This window comes from Octopus bimaculoides, chromosome 14, assembly GCF_001194135.2.
Source record: "Octopus bimaculoides isolate UCB-OBI-ISO-001 chromosome 14, ASM119413v2, whole genome shotgun sequence".
NCBI lineage: Eukaryota > Metazoa > Mollusca > Cephalopoda > Octopoda > Octopodidae > Octopus > Octopus bimaculoides.
In genome coordinates, this window is record NC_068994.1 from 44,142,599 (window position 1) to 44,151,461 (window position 8,863).

Here is an 8,863-nt window from a genome sequence, read left to right on the forward strand (position 1 = left end):
AGAGAGAGAGAGAGAGAGAGAGAGAGACAGACACAGTCAGTTTGAGGATATAGTGTCCTCCTTAGGGGGACTATAAAATCCAGAGATCAACTAGTGTTATCAGTGATATATTGGGAGAATTCTCTCAATATATAAGGATAAACAGTCTAATATACAATTATTACTATAAGGAAAAGGAGAAAAACATATTGTGGATATTTATTTTATTTGTATCACAATAAGAACATAGCAAATAGTTTAATACAAATCAAATTTAAATGAACATACATTAACATAAAATAAGCATAAGAGGTGCCTACGCATGTTTCAATCTGGTTACTATGTAAACAGTGTTTCGGATCCGCAGGGTTTGGACTATGTTAAGAGTTTTAGATGTAAGAAATAACAACAAAGTGACCAGATATCTTGGGGGCAGTTTCGTGCAAAAGGCTAATGCTTACATATTTTTTCACAGGAATTTAAGTTGGTGGTAAAAAAAAAACTTACTAGATTAGGTGGATGAGGACCACATATTCATATGTTAAGTATCTATGTGGTCGTACGTATTTATATGTTAAGTATCTGTATGTACGTACGTATGCTTTAGCTATATCTAATTATTAATTATTGATGGACGACATACTCTTAGAATATTCACGATGGCGGAGGACTGGCAGAATCGTCAGAGACCTTTGCAGTTTTCCTTTCCGCTTTCTGCAGTCTGAGTTGCAATCCGACTGAGGCCAACTTCACCGTTTTCTTTTTAAGGTCGTTATAGTACTACTCCGTTACTGCAGTTGACTTATACCCCTCCTCACCTCTCTCTCTCTGTCTATCTCTTTCTCTACTGTGCCTCTTACTCAAAAATCCAGCCTTGTCACGAGATTCAATTTGAAATTTGCATTAAGAGGACATGTGCCTGTGGAATATTCACTCGCTTAAATATATTTCACAAATAGGAATTCAGTTGGTCAAATTGAATACGCATCGTTGAGATCGACGGAGAACCCACCAGAAATTCAGGAAACTAACAAAATAAACGAGGTCGTTAAATTATTACAGATGATTGAGCAACATCTGGTACAAAAAGGGATATTCAGAACCTGTGAACACATTTTCACATTAGAAAGACTGTTAGCTTATGTGTATGTTTTTCGCAAAAAAAAAAAGCAAATTAAAAATAATTCCCAATCTCACAAAAACGCAAAAAATAAAATACCAGAGATGCTAAAAAAAAAAAATGGCCAACTCAGTACGTTTAAAGATAGGTTGAAAACGTAGAGTGAAAAGATACAAGTGAGAAATTCCAGCATCAGAAGAGAGGAGATGAAAGCAAAATAATCGATCGGAAATTCAGACATACCCAGAAAGCAGAAGAATTTGGTGGCGGTCTGACTAGAAAAGCAATTGAATCTGTCCGTCCACTCGTTGGTGCTAAAAGGCAATAAACTGTCTGGAACTGTGTCAGAGAACTTAACCATGTTATAGGCTACCATCCTGAAAATTAAATATAGAAAGAAAGAAGTTCGTTTCTAATGAGATATAGTATTTCAAACGGATATTTCAAGAATGTAGTCTTTCTATATTGCTATATTTAATGGTAGTAAACGCCTTGTGTTAAGAAGATATGAAGAATATAACATTAACCTAAAACATTAACTTAACACATAAGTTCTTTATTGATAACCTCGAACTGCATGCTTAGGAACGGTGTCGACATTAAAAACACCTGGTTACTACATGGCCACATTAGATAACATAAGTCTTCTTGATTGAGAAAGTAGTAACAACTCAGTCGCAACAGCTTAATTTTTCTTCCCCACTGTTAATGTTAAGTGATAAGTGTAACTTGCATTAGAATTGACGAAGACAAATCCTACGATGGCGCTTGAAATATACACATAAGTAAACGATATTAAACTGGAAAAAAAATAAATAAGAATAAATTAGAAGTCCATAATTTGTTGTATTTGTCCTCATGCCAACACTTAGTAGTTTTAGTCTTCTGCTATGTCTTAGCCTTCTATAACAATTTCGATCGCATCTATGCTGCATTAAAGGGATATAAGCCTACCTCAATGCTTGATTAGTACTTTATTTTATTGACTCTTAAAAACATGTCAAGTAAATTTTAACTGGTTAAGGTTTGGACTCAGAACTTGAAGCACCATATGTAATTACACGAGATTTTTTTGTTAGGTACCAATGAATCTGCCAATCCTGAACGTTAGGAAATATATGAACCATAGATGTTAAAGTCGGAAATTAATAAGTATTAGCTTTCAAGATACTGCAGGGAATATGAAGAGTACTGCACTATTATATCTAAATTGCACTATAATATCTAAATAAATGTTGTAACGATAGTACTTTTTAGGATCTTTTTTAAAACGGGGGCCACATTTTTCATTAACGAAACACTTTGAAACTTGGAACACTGGTAGAATGTGTCATATAAAACATCTTTTTCTCTTAGTCTTCTTTAAAAAAAAAGAAATCCATAAGTTAATCCATGTTAAAGTTGTCGTATTTCTGTAATTTCAACCAATCACTGACGTCCATTCAGCCGATATACATTAAGTGCCGACTACATAAACAAACGATTCTAAAACAATTAACCCTAACCTTAACCCTAGGGTTAGGGTTAGGGTTAAAGCAAATTTAAAATGAAAAAAGCAAATAAAACGAAGGTATGGAGATTAAATACGCTTTACATCGCTTAATCAGCCAAAGGAGTAAATATAAACAACTGAATACTTGTCAGTGATTGGTTGAAATTATCGAAATAAGACAATTTTTTACATGAAATAAATTCGAATACAAAAATATTTTTCTGTTCTATAACACAAAATAGATAAGTATACGAAATTTGAAAGTCTTTCCGTACCAAAAACACTACGTAAAACATTAATGAAAAATGTGGCCCCCGTTTTAAAATAGATCCCTTTTTTAACGTGTTCTAATGAGTTATAGAGAATTATAGGATTAGGTCAGTAATATTTGAGCATGAGTTCTGGAGTGAGCATCTACTCTATTCAACAACTCTACCTTAAAAGGCGATCACCCAACATTTTCTTTCGGGGTGGGGTGTGAGAATTCCCATGATATCATCAGAAATGCGTATGTCGTTTCCAAATCAATGGTCTGGGGGACGTAGACGACATACGCAACACATTTACGAAATACAAACGTAATGGACTGGACTAGTTATGAGTGAAAGAGTTGAAAAAGTCACCATAGATATATATTATATTAGATGGAAGACAGAACGTCAAGGCTTGGCTAATGAAGAATTTACGAATTCCATAGCTAAACAAAGTCACATTTCCTACCATGAGCACAAGGTTTCTTTATTTTCATTAATAACACTGAATATAGATTTCATCAAAAAAAAAAAAAAAATAGAGAAGACAAATCTACTAAATCGAGTGATACTGACAACATATGCAAAACATTTGAAAAGTTCTAATTTGATTTTACACAAAACTTTGTCTAGTCAACGAGAAACAAGCTTGCAAATTTATTGTGAGCAAACCCACTCTTATTGTGGAAAAAGAATGAAAATTAACATTGAAGACTATTCAATTTGTATTAAGATAATGAAAACATATTAAGATTTAGTTACTAATTTTCTTTATTAAAACCAAAGTCCAAAGGTTTTGTTAAAGTTAAATAAACAAGGTTAAATGACTTTGTTTTCAGAAATTCGTGCAAGACACGCTATCCTACTTATTTCGTGTCATTTATCACAAAAGTACGTTGAATTCTATTAGTTGCATCGACTACGCTACTTCTCTCAGACGATCTGTGATAAACGAAGACTAAAACTACACTTCATCAGACAGCAAAGGAATTTTCTGTAATTAACAAACCTGAATACTATCACATGCAGAGTTTTCAGCTTATCTGAAAATAGATTAAGTATTGACTTTTTATATTGAAATAGCTAATAAATTACTACAGAGCAGTACAGCAGTTTCCGCATTTGACTTCTTGAAATTAAATACAAGGAACTACGTATATATTGTAATGCAATAACCTCGTTATTTTACAGTTTTGTACATTATTGATATCACAGTCTAGCGAGAAAATTAACCTCACAGTTCTTGACGAGGAAATCAAAAAGAAATAAAGAAAAACCTACGATTAAATAGTTGCACAAGTGAAAACTTTGTAATTACATATTCAAAATCGAACTTGTACACAACTTGAAGGACTAGAACATCAATGTGTCGAGGAAGATGATAATATAGTAGAAGCATAGTTAAGTTCAGTAACCTTGCTGAAGACCAATTTTATTCCATTCATTCTTCTAATTGAACAGCACAACGAAATCAATAGTTTGCTTCTCGGACAGTTACTCATAATTTTGCTGTTTTCTTGTTGCTGTCGTTCTTATTGCCATTATTATTGTTATAGCTTATAGCTGGTTGAATAAGGTTTTGAATTATCACTGTCTTATACTGTGTTGCCAAGACGATAAAGAAATGATATATTAACTCGATAACATTTTGCTTATGATCTCTTTACTATAAATTTCACTGCTAAAATAAACTGCTCATCTAACCGCTTGGAAGCTCTGCTACGATGTTGCTTGAAGCTTCTAAAGTAGTAATGTAGAGTGAAATAAGATGCTTGTTTTATGTGCAATTTCATCTCTTTGAACTGATTAATAAGATGAAATATTCATTTCCTATCAAGCCACGTGGACTCAGGTATGGTTATTGAGTGGCTAAATAAATAAGCATATGGTTTTATCAAAACGTAAATGAAAAGTTTCCAACTGAAAATAGAAAATCACATTGTCCGCTCAGTTAAAAGCGGTATTGCCATACTCCTACTATAGTGAAGGCGCCTGGCTTAGTGTTAAGGGTATTCGGATCACAATCACAAGGTCGTGAGTTCAATTCCCGAGGACGTGTTGTGTCCTAGAGTAAGACACTTCATTTCGTGTTGCTCCAGTCCACTCAGCTGGCAAAAATGAGTAGTACCTGTATTTCAAAGGGCCGGCCTTGTCACGCTGAGTCTCCCTGAGAACTACGTTAAGAGTACGCCTGTCTGCGGAGTGCTCAGCCACTTGCATGTTCATTTTACGAGCAGGTTGTTCCGTTGATCAGAACCCTGGTCGTTGCAATCGATGGATTGCCAGTATACTCCTACTATAGCACATAATGAGGTGTTTGAAAACCTGAATTAAATTTTGATAGTATAGATTCTAGTACTCCACAGACACGTGTGCCCTTAACGTTGTTCTCAACGAGATTCAGTATGACACAGAGTGTGACAAAGCCGGCCCTTTGAAATACAGGTACTACTCATTTTTGCCAGCTGAGTGGACTGGAGCAATGTGAAATAAAGTGTCTTCCTCAAAGACAGAACGTGTCGCCGGGAATTGAACTCACGACTTTACGATCTTGAGCCGAATGCTCTAACCACTAAGCCACGTGCCTTCACTTTGAACGCCACCAGTTTTCTTTACATACCGGATTTCACCTTCATTTATACAGTATCACCCTGTTGATTCGAGAAATGAACCATTTCGCCCCATATTACTTATAACAAGATGCACTCACGTTTTGGAGTCAAACCTTTTTACGAGAGACTTTTGTTGATCCTACTGCATTTTCAGGAAATGCAAGACTAAAAGTGAAAAAGACCCTTCGTTCAACTTATAAATATAAGCAGTACATAGCCAATGCCGTCATTTAGACCCAGATCAACCCTGACACCCAACAGATCAAATAAATTCTTTTTATAATCTTTTAGAGCGTTAATCGAGGAAGATTTAGTTGCTATTTCTAACAGTTTGAGTTATCACTTGTTTAATACTAATTAATAGTTATGTCGAGTTGTGTATTGGCTATAAAAAATGACAGCATCACTGATGGGATTCGAACCGTTGATATTTTCGTTGCTAATTCGATTTGGTCATTTGTGGTTTTCTGTCCATATACAGACGATTAATTATATGTCTATAAATATTTCTATTCAGAAGCACACATACACATACAAAAAGAAGAAAAAAACAGAAAAATATAGCCGCAAGTAAAAATCTGGCAATAAAAGTTATAGCCTACAGTCCAAGCGATAGCTCTATTTATTTATACCTCCGATGAAACGCAAGAGCCGAAACGTCAAATTTTCCACTTCTCGCATCAGTTAAGCATTGAACTTTCTTCTTAATATAATTAGTTTCACCGGGATAGACCGCCATCTGTTCCCTCGGATTCTAGATTTTACAGAATCCTAAGGGACAGGTCATTTAAAAATTTCAACCAATCAAATGAGTTATCTAAAAATGTTTTTGTCAATGAGATATTTCCTGTAGCTGTTGCTAGAATGATATCAATGACAGCAACTCTTCCAGTCGATGATAATTCATGTATTTCCGAATTTAATTTTGACTTGGCTTCGGATTGAATAAGCTCCACTGGGTTATTTAAGAATATAAATCACTGAGGTTAATTACTCAGATTTTTAATTATCAACCCCACGAAAAATAATGTTCAGTTAGACAGTATTAACATATTAAATATAATGAATATCAAAAGTCTAGTAAGAAATCGTTACACGGAGAAGAAAAGAGACATTTGTTCAACGACGATTTTAATCATTTAGACAAATATGGATGACAACTCCCGACATGTTTCAGTTTTATTAAACTTCTTCTGCGAGGTATAGACTTCGTCCTACTTGACAAATCATTGACAAAAGGATCACTATGTAGCTGTAAAAGGTTGTAAAGGAGTAAGTGTGAAGATATTGCCATATTTTAAAAAGTTAATCAGAAAGTTTATTATTTACTCAAAGATAGCTTCTACACGAAAAACAAGTTAATGTTAACGTACTTCATGTAATGAATATCAAAATATCTAATTAGAAATATTTATGTGGTGAAAAAAAAAAGACAATTAGCTCAATGAATTATCGTATGTAGGAGATACGTTTTTGCCATAACACCTGAATCTTTTTTTTTCATCGTGAGTTCAACACAGAAAAGGAACGAAACTAAAATAAAACAATGGTAGATATCAAAATAGACATGAATCTCACTTCCAATTCCAGTTTAACAAAATAATGTTAGTTCCTCTTGGTTATAATTCGAATCCTCTCCTCACCCAACTCTCCTAACGATTCAATCTATACTTCTTCACATACATTAATCCAAAAGATAATGTAAAATGTGCGGTCTCTTGTTTCATTTTTGCTTCTCTTGTTACTTCAGTTAGCTTTAAAGCTCCACCACCGAATCCGCCGCTTTCTCTCTCGCTCGCCCGCTCTTCTTTTCTTTCCGTTCCTTTCCCGCTCTACTACAAAGATAAGCGTGGTGGCTGAAGATAAATAAATGTCTTACACGGATCACAACACAATGCCTGGATAGGAACTCATAACATCTCAACCGAGAGGACGACATCTTATTCACCTACTCAATACAACGATGACCATTATGTTAACATGACGATCGAGATTCGGACTAGCTTAAATTAGAATCCGACGGTTAAATTCTAATTTCCTTTCTTGTGCCTATCCATCTCATTCGTTCTCTCTCTCGCTCTCTCTCTTTCCTGTTCTTCAAATATCAGTAAAAGAGATCTACAATTGACTTGTCTCTTCCCCGAAAATCCATCTAACACAATGCATACAATGGACTTGACATAATAAAATCTTTCTGTTTAGCGAAAAGTGTCTTCTAACTATATCATCATCTTCTCGACTTTCCAAACTACTTCAAGTCATAGATTTCCACCATTACTAAATTGTAGAAAGAGCTAACACCGAAGTTCTTTTATCGACGAGTGTCTGCCGATATATTCTTAAGAATATCTATATATTCAGACGGCTCGAAAATGTTATCTTCACATTCTAGAGATAACCTTATGGCAAGTTCTACATCATAAAAAGCGAACGATAACTCTCTACACTTGTTTCGCATGAGTTGAAAGTTGTGAGGTTATGTTTTGCAGCAGAACGGAATGCCTGTGTTTTAACACGATTAAGTATCGATCTTTTCCTTTCGTATTGGTTGTATTTCTCCCAAACAGCAGAATTAAATGGCTTTGGCTAAAATACTCGGCGCAACCCATCCCCTCCTTTACACACACACATAACTATGTTTGTGTTGGGTGTAGTTTAAAATTATTACCTACGTTGTTTTTACATTTATTCTTAGAAGTGCCAAATCTCCTTCAGCAAGGAAGGAGAGGTGTTTTTATTTATTTTTTAATCAATTCTTACATATCTAAAAACCTCTCATAATAACCTAACGGGTTATTACTGTTACCTACATGATCAAGTAGCGTTGCTCGGCAATAAAACGCTTGTTCTGTTCTTTCTTATGCGAGTATGGCCGAACTTGGAACGAAGTTAATGCTTGTTGTCAGACATTTCGCAGCTGAAGTACTTCAATTCACTATTTCACTGTGATGATACATGTAATACCTGATCTTATTCTAACACAGAAATTGTTGGGCGACTCATGTAAAGGCAGTTTATTTCCTAACATCTATTTCTATCGAATGAATGATTGTTTTATCGCCTTCATTAAACCTGTTAAAAACCCAATAGACCATTGAACTGATTCTTGAGAATTATTGTCTTCTTAACTGCTGCACTATTTTATTTATTTATTTTTATTTATTTATCTATTTATTTATTTATTTATTTATTTTATTTATTATTTTTATTATTTTTATTTTTTTGTTTAATAATATTTCAGAAATGTTATATTCGTGATTTAATAAAAGAAAACCAAACTGGTTGAAGTAGTGAGCAAGAAATAAAATTTATAGTTGACATCCAGACGAAAGTCTAAAAATAAAAGTAAAAATAAAATAAATATAAAAAAAAAGAGAGTGAAAAAGAAGCAAAAGTACATATGTTGACG

At 34.1% G+C, this 8,863-nt stretch overlaps 1 protein-coding gene across 2 annotated transcripts in view; it reads right to left on the minus strand.

Moving 5' to 3' along the window:
• Window positions 1–8,863, minus strand: part of LOC106877753 (protocadherin-18) — a 215,124-nt gene that overhangs the window by 95,128 nt on the left and 111,133 nt on the right. The window contains exon 1 of one of the 2 annotated variants that reach the window (XM_014926764.2): window positions 1,343–1,475. The exons of the other annotated variant lie outside the window; for it this stretch is intronic. The gene's annotated coding sequence lies outside the window, so the exon portion shown is untranslated. Of the gene's footprint in view, window positions 1–1,342; window positions 1,476–8,863 lie in introns of those variants that run through there. 2 annotated transcript variants of the gene reach the window in all.